The sequence below is a fragment of the Puma concolor genome, chromosome B2, assembly GCF_028749965.1.
Source record: "Puma concolor isolate L17-30 chromosome B2, mPumCon1.1.hap2, whole genome shotgun sequence".
NCBI lineage: Eukaryota > Metazoa > Chordata > Mammalia > Carnivora > Felidae > Puma > Puma concolor.
In genome coordinates this window covers 51,700,601-51,725,175 of record NC_141671.1, presented here as the reverse complement: position 1 = coordinate 51,725,175, position 24,575 = coordinate 51,700,601, and the positions used below count along the sequence as shown (strand labels likewise).

The following is a 24,575-nucleotide window of genomic DNA, read 5'->3' as shown; positions in this document are numbered from 1 at the left end:
ACATACAACATCCAGTGCTCATCCCAACAAGCGCCCTCCTCAATGCCCATCACCCATCCCCCCCCCCGCCCCCTCTAATCAACCCTCAGTTTGTTCTCTGTATTTAAGAGTCTCTTATGGGGGCGCCTGGGTGGCGCAGTCGGTTAAGCGTCCGACTTCAGCCAGGTCACGATCTCGCGGTCCGTGAGTTCGAGCCCTGCGTCGGGCTCTGGACTGATGGCTCAGAGCCTGGAGCCTGTTTCCGATTCTGTGTCTCCCTCTCTCTCTGCCCCTCCCCCATTCATGCTCTGTCTCTCTCTGTCCCAAAAATAAATAAACGTTGAAAAAAAAAAATTAAAAAAAAAAAAAAAGAGTCTCTTTATGGTTTGCCTCCCTCCCTTTCTGTATTTTTTCCCCTTCCCTTCCCCCATGGTCTTCTGTTAAGTTTCTCAAGATCCACATATGCGTGAAAACATATGATGTCTGTCTTTCTCTGCCTGACTTATTTCACTTAGCATAATACCCTCCAGTTTCATCCATGTTGCTGCAAATGGCCAGATTTCATTCTTTCTCATTGCCAAGGTAGTATTCCATTGTATATATGAACCACATCTTCTTTATCCATTCGTCAGTTGATGGACAATTAGGCTCTTTCCATAATTTGGCTGTTGTTGAAAGTGCTGCTATAAACATTGGGGTACATGTGCCCCTTGAATCAACACTCCTGTATCCCTTGGATAAATTCCTAGTAGTGCTATTGCTGGATCATACGGTAATTCTCTTTTTAATTTTTTGAGGAACCTCCACACTGTTTTCCAGAGCGGCTGCAGCAGTTTGCATTCCCACCAACAGTGCAAGAGGATTCCCATTTCTCCACATCCTTGTGAGCATCTGTTGTTTCTTGAGTTGTTAATTTTAGCAACTCTGACCGGTGTGAGGTGGTATCTCGGTGTGGTTTTGATTTGTATTGTGCCTTCTTTTAGGAGAAGTTCCCAGAAACTGCCCCTGGATAATTTTGCTTGTTTCCTTGGCCAGAACTTCAGCATGTGGCCACGTGAAGCTGGCAAAGTCTCATTTGATCCTGGCCATAGGCAGCCAGAAATCTGCTACTCTATATACAGAAATTAGGCAATAACGCTCAGTCTGTACCACAGGTGGTGGATGAGATTGACAGTCCTGCCCATGTGAAATTTAGATTCAGGAGAAGATATTGACAGATGAACAGATATGAGTACTGCAGTGATGGGGACTATGTGACTTCATGTGAATGAGAACAAACAGGAAGGACACCTAATTAATACGGGATCAGGAAAGCTTGCCTGGAGAAGCAGTAATCTGTCTGATGGAAAGAGGAAATGGGCCAAATATTCTAGCAAAGGCTCTGAAGAGAGAGGGGCAGGTGGCTAGGGAAGGGAGGAACATGTGAGGAACTGAAAAAATCAGTAAGGAAAACCAGAGGAGGAAGCATAGGCCTGATCACGTGAGCCCTGGGAACCACACTGAGGAGTTTGGACATTTTTCTGAAAACTTTTAACCGGTAGTGAGGAGGTGAGTAACCTAGAAAGATGTCTTTTGGGGGTGGGGAGCAGAATAAGCCTTGAGGCAGGGATGATCCATCAGGAGGGAGGGCATTACCAGAACAGTGGCTTTGGGGATAGAGAGAAGTGGATGGATATAACTCCTATCAGTTTCATGGAGTTTAAGAACTGGGAAAGAATTTAGAAATAACCATGGTCTGCTTTTTCACTTGAGAGATGATGAAAGCAAGGTTAAGCATTTAAATAGCTTCCTCAGGGTCACCCAGCTAGCTGTGGAGCAGCACCTGGAAACTTTCTCTGCCTGAACTCGTTCCCTTAGGTCACTGCTTGATATGCCAGTTTGGCAGAACAGGGCATTGTGGGCATTCAGAGAAGGCAAAGTTAAAGAGAAGCTAAGCCACTCTGGAGCTGGGCCTTAAGAGATGAGAATAATGTGCACAGGAGAATGGACAGGGGCCTCTGGATAGAGCAGATTACCTGAGCCTGGGTGTGGAGCTCAACTGTGTTTGGTGCTCCTGGGTTCTGCAGTGTGAGTACAGCTCTAGAAAACTTCAAGGAAGTAATAGAAGATAATGCTGCAGAAGTATTTTGAAATCATGGAAGCCTTTAATATAAGACTAAGTGGATTAGACTTAATTCCTTAAGCATCAGGGAGCCAGTTAACACTTAGTATCAGAGGACTTAATGTCATCTTGACAGCAGCGTCTGCATTTTGTTTAACTTTTGCTTGTCTCGGTGCTTTTGCGGGTGGTTGCGGTCAGCGGAACAGCGGCCCCCCCGAAGATGGCTGCGTCCTAAGTCCCAGCACCTGTGAATATGTTAGGTTACAGGCAAAGGACAATTAAGGTTGCAGATGGAATTAAGATTGTTGATCAGCTGACTGAAATAGGGAAACCAGCCCGGATTATCCAGGTGAGCTCAGTGTAATCACAGGTGTCCTAAAATGTGGAAGAAGGAGGCAGGAGAGAACCAGACCAGTGGCAGCACAGGGAGACTTGGCCCAGTGTTGCTTGCTTTGAAGGTGGATGTAAGGACTGGGAACCAAGAAATGCAGACAGGAAGAGGATTCTCCTATAGAGGCTTCAGAAAAGAGTGCAGCCCTCCTGCCACCTCTGATTTTAGTCTATTGAGACTCATTTGGGACTTCTGATCTCCTGAAATGTAAGAGAAAAATTGTGTTGTTTGTTTTTTTTTTAATTTTTTTAACATTTATTTATTTTTGAGACAGAGAGAGAGAGACAGACAGAGAAAGACAGAGCATGAGTCAGGGAGGGGCAGAGAGAGAGGGAGACACAGAATTGGAAGCAGGCTCCAGGCTCTGAGCCATCAGCCCAGAGCCTGACACGGGGCTCGAACTCACGGACCACAAGATCATGACCTGAGCTGAAGTCGGACGCTTAACCGACTGAGCCACCCAGGTGCCCCAAAATTGTGTTGTTTTAAGCTGCTTACTTTGTGGCAGTGTGTTACAGTAGCCATAGAAAACTAAAACAATGGTCGGTATTTGTTTACCTAGTGAATGAGAGCTGTGCTTTAAGAAAGATCAATGGGACAGATTCACTTGTAACAGGGATTGGCAAGGAGGAGGTTCTGGGGGCCAAGTAGAAAACTGTTCTGGTAGAGAGGTGATGGGGTGAGACTGGAGGGGGAAGGGGTGGGGATGTGGGTGGGTGAAACTGCCGAACCTTTACAGGACTCAGACCCGAAGCCCTGGTGGCCCGGTATCCAGGGCAGGCGAGGAATGGAGCATACTTTGGGGGCTGGACTCTGGGGAAGGTTCTGGGGCTAGTAACAGAAATAGGGGAATCGGAAGAGAAGGTTATACAAGTATAATGAATTCAGTTTCTGGCTTACTGACTCTGAAGTTCAGGAGCACCACACGTGTAGGTGGAGAGAGATCAGAGGCAAACTGGCCCTTGATGTCTGGGATTGGGATGCAGGAATGGGCGTCATTGGTTGTGATTTTTATCTGTACTGTTTCTTGAAATTTCTCCAGTATAGAGACTTGGCAACCCTTTTTTAAAAATCCAGTTACATTATATTCCTTAAAATTAAGGAGTTTTTCCTAGTATTCTACCAAATTATTTTTGCTGCCATTCGAATTCCTTATACCCTGAAATTTTTTAATAAATACAATTAAGGTACTACTAAGTAAATGACCAATACATTTAAATAAGCCAAATAAAAATAAGTATCAATTTGCTGTTGAACTATATGTACACTTAGTTTAGATGTGGTTACATCTGGAAAGTTATGGTTTCCAAATTTCTTGTTTCTTCATAAAGTGCTTGGTTGTAATGATTGAAATTACAGCCTATTTCTGAGAAATGGGAGAGAAACCATCTCATGGCAACTATGTAGAATGTGTTGAGATTACAAAATTTTTTTCTGTGTATCACATTGCCTTCTGACCTGTCTGTCGTTGCTGTTTTATCTGTTTCATCAGTGTCCTTCCACTTGGTGGCATTTGCACCATGTAATCGAAGCTTAAAAGAGAGAAGAAAGATGTTTCAATGAAGCCTGTGCTGAATACAACTTAAGTTTTTTTAAGCCTATAAAGATAGGAGGTATGACTAATAATGACTTCCATAAGCCACACGTGAAATCACTTTGATTTCAATGAGATACTTCTTCATTCTCCAGAAAAGGAAGTAAGATTGAAACAAGAGATCTCATTCATTGACCAACTAAACTTTCTGTTCTTTCTGCCCTTTGATTCGATTAAGATTTATGCATGCTAAATCGTGGGTTGTCATTTACATTAATCAGTATCTCTGTAAGACAGAGCTCCCGAAACATCCGGAGAGCAGGCACCAAGTGCACCACAGTTTGCAGCCCTGTTGAGAAGGAGGTGAGGGAGGAGGAAATGTTGATCCTGTGCTGCGTGCTTTAACAGTTCACCTATACTCTCCACTGTAAACAAGGTCGTGTGGCTTTTCTCCCCCTTGAATTGAATTCTTGTTTCCCCTAATGAAACAGTCTGCTTGGCTTATAGGCCTTTCTCTGTAACATTTTCCAAACTAAGAAAGCAACTAGAGATAACATTTTGTAGAGAGAAACCTACAAATGACTGCTCTGTGGCTATGACCTGAAGGTGAATGCTCTGAGCTCTAGTTGAAAAGCATGATGGAGTCTTCATAACAGATGGGAGTGTGTAATGTACTCCCAAGTAAGCGTTAAGCTTCACACAAGATTTGTTCTCTCATTGTCACTGCTCTTTTCAAATAAATATGCTTCAAACAGTGGAAGTCACGCTTGGAGAGGTGAAATGTCACTCTCAGATTCTTATTTTAGAGGAGAAGGGAGTGTCATGTAATTTCTCTGTCATATTCATTCTCTGTCTCTCTGTGCTGACCTGCTTTTTCTTCCTTCGGCTGGGACTCTGCTTTGCTTCTGGTAATTATATTCCTGTACAATACCAGGGCCGTGCCTGCACCTGACACCCCATTTAGAGGAAGAAAGGAGGTGAGCCCACAGGCCAGCCAGTGATGCCGCCAGTAGATCGTGGCCGTGCCACAGCCCGTGGGGGGGAAGCTTTCTGTCTGAGGAGGCGGCATTTTGAAGTTTTGAAAAACCTCCTACTTGCTGGCTTGAACTGAATTGCTAAATGAGTCAAAGAAACCTGGGACCTGGTGAAAATTGGACAACTGAGGTGACAACAGACAAAAGGAAAGTGTTTTTGTAAAAGGTGTTTTGCTGTGGCAAATCGAAGTCAGGAAAATGAATTTTTGACTTTCTAAGCTAGCATTTTCTCTTTTTATGAAAATGTATAAAGACATCAGCTTTTTATATAGTGGTTGATGAGTGAACATACTCTGTTTGCAGAACTGTCTGATGTGATTTAGCCACAGCAAATTTGGATCTCTCGCAATTTATGACTTAAAATTTTAGTTTTTGGTAAGAGTTTCCACAAGGAGTATCCTCATCTGAAAGGGAAGTTAGTATCACGCTTTGACTAAAGGAACTTTCAGAGTTTTTATGTCCACATAGTAACGTGAAAATCAGCTCATCCTGTTTGTGTTGGGTGTCTCAGCGTACCATATTATGTATAATGTGATGAGCTGGTGGAGAACCAGTAAGAATTTAATTATCTCATGGAGTACTTTAAAATCTGTTTATTATAAGGTTTATTCATTATTGTTAGCCTCCTTTCACAATGACTACATTTAAAAAAAATTTTTTTTAATGTTTATTCATTGAGAGACAAAGCATGAGCAGAGGAGAGGCAGAGAGAGGGAGACACAGAACGGGTTCCAGGCTCTGAGTTGTCAGCACAGAGCCCGATATGGGGCTTGAACCCACGAACCATGAGATCATGACCTGAGCTGAAGTCAGACACTCAACCGACTGTATAATGACTTCTTAAACTTTGTACTCCTAAGTTAAATTTAACCCCTACTAAAGTATAAAGACAAAATCTTTTTGAAGTGTATTTGGGATATTTGCCGCTAAATTTATAATATCTTTTTAGAAATAAAACCTTATAGAGAAGGAAAGATTCTGTATGCAATTCTTAATACATTAGCTCTCAAACTTTTGGTCTTAGGACCTACACTTTTAAATTTTTTTTTTCAACGTTTATTTATTTTTGAGGCAGAGAGAGACAGAGCATGAACAGGGGAGGGGCAGAGAGAGAGGAAGACACAGAATCTGAAACAGGCTGCAGGCTCTGAGTGGTCAGCACAGAGCCCGACACGGGGCTCGAACTCACGGGCCGTGAGATCATGAACTGAGCCGAAGTCGGACACTCAACCGACCAAGCCACCCAGGTGCCCCAGGACCTACACTTTTAAAAAGTATTGAGAAGTCAGAGCTGTTGTTTATGTGGGTTATATTTTACTATTTACTCTATCCGAAATTATTCTTAGATTGTTTTTAAGTAACGATTTGAATAATACATCTAAAAATACTGAGCCCATTACATGAAAACCTAAAAAAACTATATTTTCATGAAAAATATATTTTCCAAAACAAGAAAATTAGTGCAAACAGGCATTGTTTTGACATTTTTGCCAACATATTACATATCTGGCTTAAGGAAAGAGAGCTGGGTTCTTTTATCTGCTTCTACATTCAGTGTTTTGAGCTATCATACATCATGCAGTCTCTGAGACACTTTACAATGATGAGAGAGATGAGATTAAGCAAGTAATCTCTTGGTAATGTAACACAAATAGTTTTGGTCCTGTGGAACCCAAAAAAAGGGCCCAAAGACCCTTAGTGGTATCTGTGCTATACTTGTGAGAACCTCTGTTCTAATCAGATCCTACTTATTTTATTTTAAATTTTTTAGCGCACAAGTGGGTGAGAGAGGCTGGGGGGCCGGGAGAGAGAGAGAAAGAGAGAAAATCTTAAGCAGGCTCTATGCTCTGTGTGGAGCCCAACACAGGGCTCATCCCACGGCCCTGGGATCATGACCTGAGCCAAAATCAAGAGTCGAATGCTCAACCGAGCCACCCAGGCACCCCTATTTTATTTTTAAATAAGCACTACTTTTCTACTTTGCTATGAAAACATTTTTTTTTTCCTTATTTCAGCACCGATTACCTCCTGTTTCTCTCTGCCTGAGTAAATTTCTTGATTTATGCCACAGGATCTCTAAATGTCATCTTCATATTTGAACATCATTAGGTAGACTCGTTTTGGTCATTTTATCAAATAAATGTGTGGGGTACCCTATTTAGGAGAATATTTAAAAGTAAATCCATGTCCTCTAACAGTATTGGTCACTGTGTGGATGCTCATGAAACACTGTATTAGTTTTTTTAAATCCAAAGTAGAAAGGGGTAAATTCCAGGATTATAGTCTTGGGGCACCTGGGTGAGCATGCGACTTTGGCTCAGGTCTTGATCTCGTGGTTTGTGAGCTCCATCTCCACGTCAGGCTCGCTGCTGTCAGCACGGAGCCTGTAGCCTGTTTCAGATCCTCTGTCCCCTCCCCCCCCCCCGCCCCTCCCCTGCTTGCATTCTGTCTCTCAAAAATAAATAATGCTTAAAAAAGAAAAAGAGATTAAGGTCTCAATAGCATAAATAGAGCTTTGTAGATGTTCATTTTATTTTTTTATTTATCCTGTTTGCTATTTATGCATTATAGTATTTGGGCTTTCAGGTTGGCTGTCGTTTGGAATAGTTTTTAAAATAGGTGGTTTCTTTTTTTGTTCATGCCTATTTGATACTACTTTTTGTTGCTCTTGTTGTTAACTGTTGATTTTGGACAGTGCTTTTGCTTTAATAAAAAATTGCTGCATCATGTCCCACTTCTCCATCTTGTTCTGTTTACCCATTTAACCTTAATAATTTCATGTGTTAAAGGTTTCTCTAGCCTTTTTTGTGTAATGTCTGATCATGTAGAGCTCTAGTTTGGGGACTAGTAAACCCTACATGTGCCTCTCCTTTATTTTACTCTAGCGGATTCTTTCAAAATGTTTATCTTCTCCAGTTCTGTGTTGTCTACATCGGGTGCATATTGAGCTGCACTATTTCTATATACCAAGATTTTCTAAGGGATATATTTTGCACTGACCAATGTAATAGTCACTAATAGCCACAGGTAGTTATTGAGCACTTGAAATATCGCTAGGGCAACTGAGGAACTGAGTTTTTCCCTTAATTAATTTACATTCAGCCGCATGGGGCTCCTGTCCGTCTTCTCTTATTGGGCAGTGCAGCTCCAGGGATGTCTGGATGTTTCTTTTTAATGACTCATGCCTGGCTCATTCCTGACCTCAGTTTCTTACAGGCTCATCTATTCATTTTTACAACCCTTTTTGTGTATCTTACCAATTTTAGAGCAGTTAAGTTTCACTATCTGTAGACTGCCTTATCACTGGAGAGGGAACTAGAGGGAGTATTGGAGCTGAAGAAATGGAGGCTGTTGATGTTGGCTGCTTTTTATGAGGTGTTGAGATGCTTCTAGATGAGATTTAAGGGGAAAACAAAGTTAAGGGAAGGATTTTTAGGCTGGGAAGGCTTGAACAGATCTGTCAGCAGAAAAAGGGAATTTAAAGGTAAAAGGAAATGAAAGTTGGGGCACCTTTCGGTGGTTATTCGGCTTATTCGGTTAAATGTCCAACTGTTGATTTCAGCTCAAATCATGATCTCGGTTCATGGGATCAAGCCCTGCATCACGCTCTTGTGCTGACAGCACAGAGCCTGCTTGGTATTCTGTCTCCCTGTCTCTCTGCCCCTCACCCACTCTCACTCTTTCTCTTTCAAAATAAATAAACATGAAAAAAAATGAGAGTTGAATAAATTCTTGAAAGAGGCAGGAAAGGATCCAGATTGCAAGTAGGAGGAAGGAGAGCCACTCTTTATGAATTTGAAGGTAAAGAATGATTTTTTTTTTAAGTATTTGAATGTTTTTGAAATTCACATAATATTAACCATTTTAAAGTGAACAATTCAGTGGTGTTTAGTTGAACCACAATGTTGTGCTCCGTCACTTTTTTTTCTAATTTTTTTTTTAATGTTTATTTTTGAAGGAGAGAGACAGAGTGGGGCAGGGGAGGGACAGATAGGGAGACACAGAATGCAAGGCAGGCTGCAGGCTCTGAGCTGTCAGCACAGAGCCTGATGCAGGGCTCAAATTCATGATCTGCGAGATCATGACTTGAGCCAAAGTCAGAAGCTTAACCGACTGAGCCACCCAGGCGCTCCTATGCTCCATCACTTCTGATTTCAGAACATTGTTATCCACCCCCAAAGGAGACCCTGTGCCCCATAGTGGTCACTCTGTTGTCCCCGCCCTGCAGCCTCTGAGCAACTGCTTATCTTTTTATCTTTCTGGATTTGCCTGTTCTGCATATTTAAGTAGAATCCTACAATATGTAACCTTTTGTGGGTGGCTCAATCAGTTAAGCATCCGACTCTTGGCTTGGGGCAAAATCTTAACGATTGTGACATCGAGCCCCATGTTGGGCACTGCACTTGGCATGGAGCCTGCTTGGGATTCTCTCCCTCCATCTCCCTCTGCCCCTTCTCTGCTTGTGTGCTCTCAGTCATGCATGCTCTCTCTCAAAACAAAACAAAACAAAACAAAAAAACAAAAAACCCTTAAAAAAAATGTGACTTTTTGTATCTGGCCTCTTTGATTTAGCATAATGTTTTTGAGGTTCATCCAGGTAGCAGCATGTAAAAAGTGACATGACTTAGAAGGAGTTTTGGGGTGCCTGGGTGGCTCAATCGGTTGAGCATCCGACTTCGGCTTAGGTCATGATCTTGCGGTTTGTGAGTTCCAGCCCCACGTCAGGCTTTGTGCTGACAGCTCAGAGCCTGGAGCCTGCTTCGGATTCTGTGTCTCCGTCTCTCTCTGCCCATCCCCTGTTTGTGCTCTGTCTCTCAAAAATAAGCAAATAAATGTAAAAAAAAAATTTTTTTTACAAGAAGTGTTTAACATTAAAAAAAAAAAAGAGTTTTAAGGAGGTCATCTTGGCATCCCTGAGTCTCAGCAAAACCATCAGTTCATCCAGTTGGAGTTGATTAAGGCTCCACAGAGATAGATGAGGATCAAGAGCATTTATGGAGTGGCTGACCATGAGGTCCAGTCTGAGCAGAGAAATGCATTCCCAGGGGCCAGAGCAGGGGAGGTGGGGAGCCAAGGTCTGAATCTCCTGATGCTAATAACCAGGAGCAAAATGACTGCCATGGGGGAAATGGGAAGGAGTGGATAGGAAGGAACTTGCTTTAAGAGGGAACGGAATGTCCTGTTTCAAAATAGGGTAAATTTAGGGTCATAAGTTAGAGAATAGATGTGGAAATAGGAGCCCATGTAAAGTGGGGGTTAATGTCGTGTGTTCGTCACTCAGGGGCCCCCCAGAACTGCTCACTGCGGCGAGTAGGTGGGCAGACCCAAGTTTCTAAGGAGGCAAGTCAGGTGGAAGGCCTCCCGGGTGGTGACGCAGAGCCTGCTGCTGTCAGGTCTGCTCACTCAGCTGGAAGCAGGGTGGTAGGAAGCGGACCTAGAGTTTCTTTGTGCTTCCTCGAAGTCGAGTCAGCCGTTCTGGTTGGTGCTGAGATTAGTGATGGAGGCCAGTAGTGTTGACAGCAAGTCTACATTCCTGTCTACAGAAGAAAGTTTTAAGGACTTACTGGCTTTACAGGACCTTCACCCATTTTGTCCTGAGTCTGCTTTCCAGCCTCACGACCCAGCACACCACCCATTCCGCAGATAGACCATGGGTACCCCCTGTGTCTCAAGCACTGAGCTGTTGGGATCTGGTGTACCAGACCAGGCACAGCCCTCAAGCCTTAGATACTAATTAAATATTCATTTGCATTTGGGGTGGAGAGTCAACTGAAGGACCTAACCTAGCCTGGGGCTTTGAGGGAGGAGTCAGGGAAGATTTCTCTGGGGTAACTGATCTTCTAACAGGAGGGTTGCAGACTAAATAAAGGGAAGTAAGAAGTGGTGCAGGCAGACAACGGCATTTCCATGCGCAGGATCTGCCAGAGTAAAGGCTGCAGTGGAGAAGAGAGAAGGATGCAGGTGTGGTTGGGGTGCAGAGTGAAGGAGGGGAGGGCAGAAGCTGAGCTGGAAGCCGGGGTGAGCCAGTGCATGAAGAGGGCACTCATAAGCTAAGTGAGCGATTGTACGTTACATCCAAGATCAAGGGACATAGTTGCATCCAAGATGGGGCAGGAGTGGCCTGATCAACTTTGCTGGTTTAAAAAGAATACTCTGGTGCATTGTGGAGATGAATGGGCAGGGATGGGACTGGGTGCCTGGAATCCCGCTGGGGTCCATGTGAAAGACAATGGTGCCCTGGTCTGGAATTGTTGCACAGATGGGAAGCGGATGTGATAAGGATAGCAGGAGATGGTACCATCAGGGGAGGAGATGACTCAAGTGCTCTGCTACCCTGCCCCTTCTTCCTACTGTATCTTTTCATATCTCCATACCCCTTTTGGTGCTGTGCCTTCAGCTTGAAGTACCCATCAACACTTGGCCTCCTGGGCCTTCCACCTTGTAAAACCCTTCATAACCTGGTCACATACCACCTGTGTGTAGGCTTCCCCTGTGTCCTGTTCAGAAGCAGTCTACTTCACAAATATTTAGGGGGCTGTCACATGTTTCAAAGTGCTTTAACTCGTTGCTGACTTGATCTTCTAGTGAAGGCGGAGTGTTGTCACCTGCATGTCAATTATTCAAGCTGCTTGATCAAGTTGAGGTAAAATCTGAAACATTCCTCAGGCCCGCCCAGTATTGTAGTTCTTCCCACAGTATGGCAGCCTGTTTATCCCTCCACCCCTTGGTATTTAGAATACCCTTCCCTCATTCCTTGACCTCCCCACACCTACTAATGCTGTGTCAGGTCAAGCCATTGCTCTGGGCTCTCTTCATGTCCCAACACCATATCTCTCTCTCTCTTCTTACCACAGCCCTCACCTCTTTGGCTCTCCTCTTACTGGTTGCTTTTGTGGTGTTGACTTTCCATGTATATGTAATCCCAGTTACGGTAGATAATTACAGACTCTTTCAAAGTTTCCTCCATCCAAAAGAGTACCTGTAAATAGTTGGCATGTGCAACTATTTACATATGACTTCTAGTCCTAGTAAATTCCCACAAGTGATAGATAAGATATGGGCACTTCAAAAAATCAGCATTTGGATATAAATATCATACATTTGGCTTGTGACACGGTAATGGGTAGCCTAGAATTTGTGTTTCAGATGATTAATGCCCAAATGATTCTACTTGCTGTTTCTTTCCATAAATTATTTTGTGCTGGGATAGAACATCTAAACATGTGAGAAGTTGGTCAGTAGTAAATTGAGTGGGAAACAAATGGAATTTTGGAAGAGAAGTTGGAAACTGACCTTCCTGAAAGAACTTAACTATGGGATAGGATTTTCACATTAGAAAGTAGACCTGGAGGGTGGGGCAAAATGGGGAGACTTTAACACAGTGCTCTGCTGCCTTTATTCAGGCTGTGTGGAATAGGGTTATCCGTGTCTGACAAAATCCTTGTCTTCAAGTGGATCTGTGCTCCCAGCCATTGAAGAGAGGTAGGATGTTACTTATGCAACATCCCCATGGGCCTGTTCTTTCATATGTGAAACCAACGCAAATACTTTTATTTTCTTTGTAGATAAATTTTGATTATTATTATTAAGAGGGAGAGTGAGCATGAACAGGGGTGGAGCAGAGAGACAGACAGACAGAGAGAATCCCAAGCAGGCTCTAGGCTCCTACCTGTCAGCACAGAGCCCAACAGGGGACTCAAACTCACAAATTGTGAGATTAGGACCTAAGTGGAAGTCAGACACTCACCCGACTGAGCCACCTAGGTTCCTCCCCCACTCATGCTCTGCCTCTCTCTCTCTCTCAAAAATAAACATTAAAAAAAAAAAAATTAAAGAGCTCAAGTTGTAGAAGCAGGCAGCCAGGGTTTGAATCCCATAAACCAGGCACAGGCTCAGTGGTAGTGTGCAGTAACTTCTAGTGTGTAAGCCTCCATTTTCTTTTCTGTAAAGTGAGGAAATAACCCTTTACAGGGTTACTGAGAAAATTAGTGCATGTGAAATGTGTGATATGATGCTTAGCAGTACTAAGTGTTCAGTGTTAGTTACAATTATGATTATCATTGTTGTGTTTTCTATTTTTAATGATGTTACCCATCCCCAAGCCAGGGACTGTCTAAAGGAAGAATATTATGGTTTCATAATGAAATCCTCTTAACTCATTAGTGAGGCATTACAATCTAGAATGATGGGAGATTTGTTTGATGCTGGAACAAATTAGGCCAGAGTTAATGCCATTTCATCCTATTAGACCTTGGATAGCTTATCCTAGGGCCTGCCTGACATTTTGCTGATCAAGTTTTCCTTTCATTGTGACTTAATTCTTGGATAGTGTGCCTCTTGTCGTCATGAGGATTTTTGTGACCCAAGTAGCAGGTGGTTCATTTCTAAATTGAAGCCGTTGGGTCTTACGCCACTTATTTATTCTGGATGTGGTGACTGAGCTAAAAAGTGTGGGCAAGAGAGAGGACTCTTTGGGGTTTTTCATTTGCGTCCTGTGAAATGTGTATGAAATTCTCTGTGAGCAAGTCAAAATATTTTTCTAATTGCCTAATCAGTTCCTCCCTCATGGATTGAGAAAAATCAGACTGTTTCATGATACTTTATTGACAACACTAGTAATGACATAAACTGAATTTGGCTGTTTCTGCTACCGATTAGCAAAAAATGACCTATCTTCTGCAAAATGTTATGTACACAGTTAAAAAACCCAACTGGTAGTCTTCTTACTTTGAGTTATTAAATACATGAAACATTTGGGTGGGTTTTTTTTGCTTCTTTTTAACATTTGCTTATTTTAAAGCTACCTTAATGACCCTCTCTTACTAGAATCAAATTTACTGTTGTTTTATAGGGCTCCTTTGTGGTTGGGTTATAGATAAAATTTTTAAAAAGAATAGTCCATGTGCCTAGACAAAATAGAAACTCAACAAATGCTTTATGCTTTTTTTTTAAATTTTTTTTTTTTAATTTACATCCAAATTAGTTAGCATATAGTGCAACAATGATTTCAGGAGTAGATTCCTTAGTGCCCCTTACCCCATTTAGCCCATCCCCCTTCCCACAACCCCTCCAGTAACCCTCAGTTTGTTCTCCATTTTTATGTCTCTTCTGTTTTGTCCCCCTCCATGTTTTAATATTTTTGTTTACCTTCCCTTATGTTCATCTGTTTTGTCTCTTAAAGTCCTCATATGAGTGAAGTCATATGATTTTTGTCTTTCTCTAATTTCACTTAGCATAATACCCTCTAGTTCCATCCATGTAGTTATAAATGGCAAGATTTCATTCTTTTTGATTGCCGAGTAATACTCCATTGTGTGTGTGTGTGTGTGTGTGTGTGTGTGTGTGTGTGTGTGTGTGTGTGTGTATACCACATCTTCTTTATCCATTCATCCATCGATGGACATTTGGGCTGTGTCCATACTTTGGCTATTGTGGATAGTGCTGCTATAAACATGGGGGTGCATGTGTCCCTTCGAAACAGCACACCTGTATCCCTTGGATAAATACCTAGTAGTGCAATTGCTGGGTCGTAAGGTACTTCTATTTTTAGTTTTTTGAGGAACCTCCATACTGTTTTCCAGAGTGGCTACACCAGCTTGCATTCCCATAACTATGCTTTTTAAAATCCATGCTTGTTGTAGCTAAAGTTTAGCATGCAGAAATGTTCATTGCAGTGTTATTTTTTTTTTTTTTATTTTATTTTATTTTTGGGACAGAGAGAGACAGAGCATGAACGGGGGAGGGGCAGAGAGAGAGGGAGACACAGAATCGGAAACAGGCTCCAGGCTCCGAGCCATCAGCCCAGGGCCTGACGCGGGGCTCGAACTCACGGACCGCGAGATCGTGACCTGGCTGAAGTCGGACGCTCAACCGACTGCGCCACCCAGGCGCCCCAGCAGTGTTATTTTAAAAGAGTAAAACTTAGGGGTGCCTGGGTGGCTCAGTGGGTTAAACATCTGACGCTTGATATCAGCTCAGATTGTGATCTCATGGTTTGGGAGTTTAAGCCCTGAGTCCCACGTTGGGCTCTAGGTTTACAGCATAGAGCCTGCTTGGGATACTCTTGTCTCTCTCTCTCTCTCCCCCCCTCCCCTGGTGGGGGGAGCACAGGCACATTCTCTCTTTGTTTCTCGCTCTCTCTTGCTCTCTCACAAAAATGAACAAACTTAAAAAAAAAAAAAAAGGTGGGGACCACCTGGGTGGTTCAGTTCATTAAGCAGCCATATCTTGACTTTAGCTCAGGTCATGATCTCATGGATGATGAGTTTGAGCCCCATGTCGGGCTCTGGGCTCGCAATGCAGAGCCTGCTTGGGATTCTCTCTCTCTGCCCCTCTCCCCACTTGTGTGCACTCTCTCTCTCTCAAAATAAATAAACGTTAGAAAAAAAGAATAGTAAAAATTGAAAACAGATTAAATGACTAATAATAGGGGAATAATTAAAGCATTTATAGAAGTCTTGTTCCAGAACTCAAATTAGGTTCCTGAGGAAAATGATTGCTACAGTGTTGAAATGCAAGATTATAAGTATAGGCTTTTTTATTTTCTACTTATTTAAAAAAATTTTTTTTTAATGTTTATTTTGAGAGAGAGTGTGCTAGCAGGGGAGGGGCAGAGAGAGAGAGGGAGAGAGAGAGAGAGAGAGAGAGAAAGAATCCTAAGGAGGCTCCCTGGCAGCACAGAGCCTGACACAGGGCTGGAACCCACTAACTGTGAGATCATGACCTGAGCCGAAATCAAGAGGCAGATGCTTAACCGACTGAACCACCCAGACACCCCAGAATGGGCTTTCTTAAAGTACAGAAAAAAGTAGAAGAAATAGATTCGTATTTTAAATATTTATATGTACATTATAGAATATTAGCATAGCTCCTTGCTAAATGTTTTACATGAATCATCTCATCTGAAAGTATGATTTTTATTGCTAGTTGAAGGGAATATCCCAGATGAGGAGACTGAGGCTTTCAGAAGTTAACTTGTCCACCATCACTCTAATAAATGGTAGAAGGGAAATATGGATTCTGCTACATTCTTCGTTGCTTTTACTTTTTTTTTTAATTTTTTAATGTTTATTTTTGAGAGAGAGGGAGAGACAGTGTGTGAGCAGGGGAAGGCAGAAAGTGAGGGAGACACAGAATCTGAAGCAGGCTCCAGGCTCTGAGCTGTCAGCACAGAGCCTCATGCGGGGCTTGAACTCACGAACTGCGAGATCATGACCTGAGCTGAAGTCAGATGCTTAACTAACTGAGCCACCCAGGTGCCCCTGTTTTTACTTTAAAATGATACAAAACAAACAAACAAACAAAAACCCTTTGCTTTTCCAAATTTCCTGCAGTAAATATCTCTTTTTTATTTTTATTGTAACATTGGAGGGGCAGTAGGTGTGGTAGTTAAGAGAGCAGGCCCTGGCGTTGGCCTGGATAAGTGGCTCAGCTGCTCTCTGCCTCAGTGTACTTATCTGTGCAAAGGGGATGTGTGAAAGAGTGATAGGAGAATTAAGTGAAATCATCCTTGGAAATTTATAGCAGAAAAACTACTGACTCATTGTAGGGACTGAGTATTAGTTGCTAGTACAATCATTATGATCCTCAAAGAAATGGATTTGAAAATAAGAAAAAAATCACTTGAAATAGTGGGCTGGTTAGGTTCTCAGTGGTTATTAGCTTCACATGGAGAGATGTTAATGTGATAGAGTGGCTTGAGAAGCCAACTTGTAGCAGTGATTAGCAGACCATTTAGTAAAGGGAAATAGCAGCTTGCTAAAGAATTCAGCCTTGAGAAGTGTGTTGTAATTCATGTAGTAACATAGCAGGCTTAATGTCGTTTTTTTGGACAAGGGTGCGTGAATCCCTAAATAAAGGTGTGGCGTAGGTCCCAGCATAAGCTTGAACTTCTTGTACTTAACATCATGAACTCAGTGCACAGCTCATCTTCTAAATGTCTTCCCTGGAAGGGAACATGTCAGTGTAGTGAATTTTCAGTAATTTGCACCCCAGTAATTCAACAGGCACATCTGAAACTGTATCATCGATCTGTGATTGACTAGTTGGAGAGCAGTACATTTCTAGATGGCCAGAACTTTCCCTGCTCCTTTCTTCCAGCCTGCTTGCCCCAGTGCTCCCTGACTCCTTTGAGTAGCAGCACCCCATCCAGGGTGCAGAGTGGGAAGCCAGAGCTTGGACTCCTTCTTCTCCCTCACCTGGCCCGCCCCTGGACATCTCTTCCCTCTGGCACCTGCATTCCCTCCCCGACATGGCCTTAGAGAGTCTTCTGTCCATGGCAGTAGTCTTCTAAGTGATGTGACCTTCATCTCCCCTTCTTTACAGCCTCCTGCACACCCCCACTCCTGCTCTCCCTCCCCAGCTTAAAACACTAGAGCCATTACCTGCTCTCCAGCATTTTTCACCCCTCTCCCCTCTATCCCATCCTCCACTGGCAAGCCTTAACCCAAGCATTACTCTGTGAAGCCTCACCTGACCCACTTGTCCCTACATAAAATTGTTCTTTTTTTACTCTCCCATTTCCCCCTGTACGTCCTTTGTCAAGGCACCTCTGTCACTTTATTACAGTTATTTATCACTTCTCTCTCCCTTGCTAGACTCTGACCTCTCTGGAGGCAGAGTTATTGTCTTGTGGATTTCTCTGTCGTGATGCATTCAGTGTATGTTTGATGGATGTTCGCTGCTGATAATAAAAGAGCTGCGATGAATTGAGGGACTGTGCATTGTGCCAGGTGTTTTATATAATCTCATTTAATTCTCCCAACAACCCCATGAGGTATAAGCATTATTTTGCACATGTTTATAGATCAGGAAACTGAGGTCTATACAAGGTAGCAGCTTTCCAAGCCTTTTATGTTACAGTGTTGTATCAGAGCACAGGATTATAATTCAGTTTATAAATATTACAGATTATATTTTCTTACAGAAATATTGAGACTCTGTAGTCCTACAGGTGCCATTTCACTATCAGTTAGGTGATGTAGGGCCAATCTGGAGATCTATCAACCGCTTACAGCTAGGGTTCTTAATTTGGTGACAGGGGGTCCCCTAGGATTTAGAAGACTCTAAATGGTAGTTTTATCATTTGGAGAGAGAGAGGAGGTCTCTTTTGCTTTAGTCAAATTTTTACAATTGGTGTGGGATCCCCAAAAGATTATAACTACTGATACAGCATTATTTCTATAGAAAATAGAATTTTCCAAAGACCAGAAGATTAGTTTACAAGTTAACATCTGGAACATAGCCTTTTCTTTCACCAAGATTATGTGTTTTGATAACTTAGATGAATGAAAATGACTCACCTCAGATATCAGGTGTTTTGTTGTTGTTGTTTTTTTAAGTATTTGTTTTTGGGGAACCTGGGTGGCTCAGTCAGTTAAGTGTCCCGACTCTTGATTTCAGCTCAGGTCATGATCTCGTGGTGGAATCGAGCCCTGTTTCAGGCTCTGTGCTGGGTGTGGCATTTGCTTAATATTCTCTCTCTCCCTCCTCTCCCTTTGCCTCTCCCCTGCTCTCACTGTCTCTCTCTCAAAAAAAAAAAAAAAAAAAAAAAAAAAAAAAAAAAAAAAAAAAAAAAAAAAGCCCTAATGAGAATTACTGTTTTACAGTGTCTAAAGAAAACTAAGCTACCTAGGTGCCTTGTTAGATCTTAAATGGCAGGTTGCCTGTCTGGTGTGGACTGAATGTGTGTATCCCTCCCCACCAAATTCATACGTGGAAGTTTTAACACCACCCCCCAGCCTGTCACCCCATCCCTACCCCCAGTGATTTGGTATTTGGACGTGAGGCCTTTGGGAGGTAATTAGGGTTAGGGGAGGTCATGAGGATGCCCATGATAGGATTAGTACCCTTCTAAGAAGAGACCAGAGTGCTGTGTCCCCCACTTTGTGAGGAGACTGTTGGAAGGTGCCTGGCTGTCTGCAAGCCAGGAGGGGAGCACTCAACAGGAACTTTATCTGCTGGCACCTTATTTTGGATGTCTCAGCCTCCAGAACTGTGAGAAATAAATGGCCGTTATTGAAACCACCCGTCTGTGGGATTTTATTATAGCAGCCTGAGCTAGAACCCTCTCCCTTCCCTTCTCCTAGATGGTGCCCTGTATTGTTCTTGTCTGTGAAAAAAAAAATCACTGGAAAAAACCATAATACATTTGTAAACATGTCACTGCTTCTGTAGTCACATTAATTTTCTTCAAGTAACTGTTTTCCTTTGATTCTTCATAGAAAATGTGATAGCTTTTCCAGATCAAAGCAGGATATTAAGTATCATTTTATATGTATCGCCCCCTCCCACCACCACCACTAACTAAATGTTCTTGCCTTTCAGAGATGGGGGGGCTGTTGAGCTGTTTTGCTGATTTGTGCTAAATTTGTGTTTTGAAGTGAACTGACAAACATGGATTCCAAAGCTAGATTTCTGAGCTTATGGGAAAGGACCATGTTCTCTTGTCTCTACCACCTACCGTAATCCCGTAAACATATCTAGTGTTCAGTAAAGGCACGTTGTTAGACAATGATATATGCCATTCTGCAACCTAAATTCTTTGCCTAAAATTTTCACCTGATCGACATCTCCCAGAAAGAATTTTTGATAAGTTCTGTGCACAAATAGGTGTTTGTTTTTTCCTCCTTAACTATGTTCTTAATTTTCATTTGGGGACTTGTTAGTGTCTCTCTCTTGGTGTTCTGGCTGTAGGTGAGCACCTAATTGACTCCATGTTAATTTGATCGCTGGCTTCCCTTTTTTCATTTTGTTACAGCAAAAAATGGCTTTTATGACAGCTCAGAGTTGAATATTGGTACTTGGGGAGAATTGAAATGAAGGGGAAGTCTTGTTATTAGCCAGTCAGAATATTCAGTTACATTAATATGACTTGCTAAAATGCTTGCATTTCCACTAAAATGTAATCACCTTAGGGCCCAATTCTCAGCACTTCATCTTTAATGGTTGTCAAGGGGGGGTTTAAACACAGTGGTGCACCTGTTGAAAGTAACACTTGGTGAAAAGAAGCAAAGCATTGCTAGGAAGAGATGGAGATTTGTCAGAGAATTTCCAGAGAGCTACAGAAGAGGCCATCTCAGCCTTTTCTGGAAAGCTGTCCTCCGGAGAGCCTCTGTGGATCACACGTGTGACCACTGCATGCAGCTCATCCCACCGAACCGCGAAAGCATGTCACAAAAGGACTCCTTCATGTTATAAAAGTGCTTCTTTACCACTTTGCTTCTCAGTGCATTGACACGAAAATGACCCCAAAGGTAGACGAAAGCACAGTTTTGATCTTTCATAGTGCAGTAAACCTTTTATTAATATCTTTCATTATCATAAAACATCTAGAATCTGACAGCTCACAGCGATTGCTATCTAAAGTTTTCTGCATTCCGTTTATGAGGATGGAAAGTTGCAAGGAAACGACAGGTTGCAGGAACTTATTTAAACTATAGAGGCATAGTGTATTTACAGGTTTATCCCAGTTCTCCATGCCTGCTCATCTGCAGTCCAATAAAACGGGATTCGGCATTCATCATTCAGACTCTGAAACACTCAGATCACAAAATGCCTCAGAATTGCGAGAGATTAAATTTTATTTAAGAAGATTTTATTAGTTTTTGGTTGTTGTTTAAGCTCTACACCCACTGTGGGGCTTGAACTCATGACCCTGAGATCAAGGGTCACATGCTCTACTCACTGAGCCAGTTGAGTACCCCTAGGTAGATTTTATTTGATATATTTAGTCATTTTCTTATGCTATGAATACTGGCCCATGTAAGCTGTATGATCCCTCAAAGTGAATCAGAACATGAAGCTGATCCAAAAAGTATTCCCGGGGCACCTGTGTGGCTCAGTCAGTTGAATGTCCTGATTTGGGCCCAGGTCATGATCTTGGGGTTCGTGAGTTTGAGCCCCACATTGGCCTCCCTGCTGTCAGCCTGTCAGCACAGAACCTACTTCGGATCCTCTTTCCACCACCCCCCACCCCTCCCCCATTTGCACTCTCTCAAAAAATAAGTAAAATATTTTTTAAAAAAAGTATTCCCCATTGCCTGGGTAGTCTGGATATAAATAAGCATTTACTGAGAAGTTCTGTTAGACTGTGAAAATAAAACTTAAGGTAAAATACCAGTATTTAGGTCAAGGGTTAATCTTTCATAAATGGAATCATATTTCACACAGTTCTTTCCCAGCACAAACCTTCCTTTACTATTACAGATGTCAGAAGGTCAGAGCCATGTGTCATTGGATTGGGGAGGGGTTGTAGGGAATGGTGTTTTGAGTTTGTTTTTTTTTAATCACAAAGCTTAGTCTTATTTATTGGTTTGTTTTCCTCACTTTTGTGGATCTTTCTTTTTTTAATTAAACTTTTTGTTTTGAGATTATTCTAGATCCCCAAGCAGTTGTAAGAAATACTGAAAGATCCCAAGTACCCTTTTCCCAGTTTCCCTGCGGAACTGTAGTCTCGTGTCACAAGCAGGATACTGACATTGTCACAGTCAATATACAGACTTCTAGCCACATCTGCTTGTCTCCTGCCTTTGCACCATCTCTAACCCCAGGCAGCCGCTCATCTCTTCTTCACCTCTGTAAGTTTGTCATTTCAAAATTATCATGTACATGGATTGGCATTTTTCACTCAGCATAATTCTCTGGAACTTCATCTAGGTTGTTAATGTGTATCAGTAGAGTGCTCTTTTTTTTACTGCTGAGTAATGTTCATGGTATGATTTTTCCAGTTTGGGGCTATTATGAATAAAGCTGTGACCAGGTATAAGTTTTTGTGTGAACATAGGTTTTCATTTCTCTAAATGCCTGGTAATCTAGAAAAAATGGGCTTGAGATATAGAAAGGTTTGTGGTTTTTATTTTCGTAGGGGACATTTCAAAATATATTTTGCAGTCATGAGCTGACAAAATTATAGTTTTAAAATATACTTAAAACAAAATCAACTGCAGGGTGATCTGCAAAGAGCCCAAGATGTGAATATAGTAATCAACTCTTCTCAGTGTGCCTGGGACTTTCCAGGGTCTTTTTTCCCCCACTTACTTTGTATCTCAGGAAACCCTGGAATTCCAATAACCAGGACAGTAGGCCACCCCTAGTTATAAAACCTACAGAGAGGCAACTGGGTGGCCCCATCAGTTGGACATCCGACTTCGGCTCAGGTCATGATCTCACGGTTTGTGAGTTCGAGCCCAGCGTCAGGCTTTGTGCTGACAGCTTGGAGCCTGGAGCCTGCTTCATATTCTGTGTCTCCCTCTCTCTCTGTCCCTCCCCTGCTCACGTTCTCTCTCTCCCTCCCTCAGTCTCCGCCCCCCCCCCCCCCCCCCCCGGCTCTCAAAAATAAGTAAAGGTTTAAAAAAAAATTTTTTTTAACCTGCAGATAAGTAAATGACTGTTGTTTGACCAAGTTACCTAAACTCTGAACTTTTAGTTTCCTCATCTAAAAAATAAGGATAATTTCTTACTGAGTCTTTGAAAAGCTGGGTATGCAGTTAATCAAAAAAAGTTAGCTTCCTTGTCTGTTAAGCCTCAGGCTAGTAACAAAAGTATTATGTTGTTTTCATAACCCAATTCTATACTTTAGATAACAAACCTTTTCATTTTCTTAGCAGTGCCAACTCAATCAGGATGAGGGGAGCATTTATTCTTAAGGGCTGTCCTGACAGTTGGTGCCTTGATCATGTGTCAATAAGCAACAGGAAAGCTAGCAAGGGAGAAAGGAGAGTAGATGTGGAAGAACCTCCCCTCCCAACCCCACTGACCTGTTAGTTTCTAAGCGTTGCTTGCATCTGTTGCTGAGTAACAAATTATTGTGAAGTTTAACAGCTGAAGCCAGCAATGCTTTGTCTCCCTCAGTCTGTGGGGTTCAGGAATCCCACAGAGGCTTAGCCTAGTGGTTCTGGCTCAGGGTGTTTCAAGCAGCTAAAGGTGTGCTGCCCCCGTCTGAAGCCCCCTGGGGCCAGAGGTCTGCTGCCAGACTCACTCAGGTGGTCATCGGCAGAGGGCCTCAGTTCTTGCTATGCTGGCCTCCCCCATAGGACTGCTCTCAGCATGTAGCTGGCTGTTTCCAGGGCTAGTGATCTGAAAAAGAGACAGAGAAACACAGGGACTGACAATTATGGAAGTCACGGTGATTTTAAAAGCCTAATCCAAGAAGGGTCATGCCATCCCTTTTGCTGTTTTCTGTTGGACGTGCACAGAACCCTTGTTCACTGTGGGAGTGGATTGTCTGGGGGTGGACATCTTAAAGGCCACCCTTTCACAGATACCACATTCACTGTAAGGAACCTTGACCATCTAAATTTGTTTTTTTTTTTTTTAACATTCATTTATTGTTTTATTGTTGAGAGACAGAGAGACAGAGTACGAGCAGGGGTGGGGCAGAGAAAGACACAAAATCCAAAGCAGGCTCCAGGCTCTGAGCTGCCAGCACAGAGCATGACGTGGGGCTTGAACCCACAAACCATAAGATCATGGCCTGAGCCGAAGTCGGATACTTTACCAACTCAGGCACCCAGGAACCTTGACCATCTAATCCAGATAATGAAACCAGTAAGAAATGGCTCTGTTTCGGGGCACCTGGGTGGCTCAGTTGGTTAAGTGTCTGACTTCAGCTCAGGTCATGATCTTGCAGTTTGTGAGTTCAAGCCCCGCATCAGGCTCTGTGCTGACAGCTCAGAGCCTGGAGCCTGCTTTGGATTCTGTGTCTCCCTCTCTCTCTCTCTCTGCCCCTCCACCATTCATGCTCTGTCTCTCTCTCTCTCAAAAATAAACACTTAAAAAAAAAGAAAAGAAATGGCTCAGTTTAGGACTGATGGTAACAGGGTCCAAGCCAGAGCCTACATACCAGCCAATGTCTACATTCTAACGGTTGCCCACTTTATCTCCTTCCAAGGAATACACCCAATTGGCTGTGGCCAAGTAAGTATGTACCATGATTTCTGGCGGTGGCACCCATTCAGTGGCATCCCACATTGCCTAGTCCAATCCAGTTAAACAAGTAGTTACTCAATTCCTTCTGTGTGCCAAGAACACCTGCTGGGGATTGTAGGGAGTGAGAGAGAAGTTTGCTGCCCTCATGGAGCTTTGCATACTTGGCCACCACTGATGCCTGGCTCAGGAGGTGGTGATAGGCATTAGGGCTCTCTCTTACTGACAGACATTCCAGAATGGGGAAAGAGAATTTAGAGTGATTTAATGCATGCTGGTTATATGTGATGTGTACTGTGTAACACAGTGTTTGAAAGATAAGAGAACTGATTTCTAACTTAATGGAGTTTTATTTCAGCTTGAGAGATGAGTTGAAATGATATTTTGTTGTTGTGTTTTTCTGGTGGGTGGAGTTAGAGCAAACCGGGAATTGTAACAAAATTTGTTAGAATGAAAAATAGTCTGTCCTTGAGACCACAGTCCTTGTCTAGACTCTGTCGGTGTAATGCAATATATGGATACTGTCTGGGTGACAGAAGTTGAAGAACTACAGGGGATTTACTAGCGTTCGCAAGCCCAATTGATATATATGTATATATACACACACATACA

The 24,575-nt window shown here is 42.6% G+C and overlaps 1 protein-coding gene across 3 annotated transcripts in view; it reads left to right on the top strand.

The window, feature by feature from the left end:
* The window catches only part of ELOVL5 (ELOVL fatty acid elongase 5), a 75,368-nt gene that overhangs the window by 12,504 nt on the left and 38,289 nt on the right, over positions 1 to 24,575 (top strand). The window contains exon 2 of one of the 3 annotated variants that reach the window (XM_086707081.1): positions 3,964 to 4,084. The exons of the other annotated variants lie outside the window; for them this stretch is intronic. The gene's annotated coding sequence lies outside the window, so the exon portion shown is untranslated. The remainder of the gene's footprint in view (positions 1 to 3,963; positions 4,085 to 24,575) is intronic. 3 annotated transcript variants of the gene reach the window in all.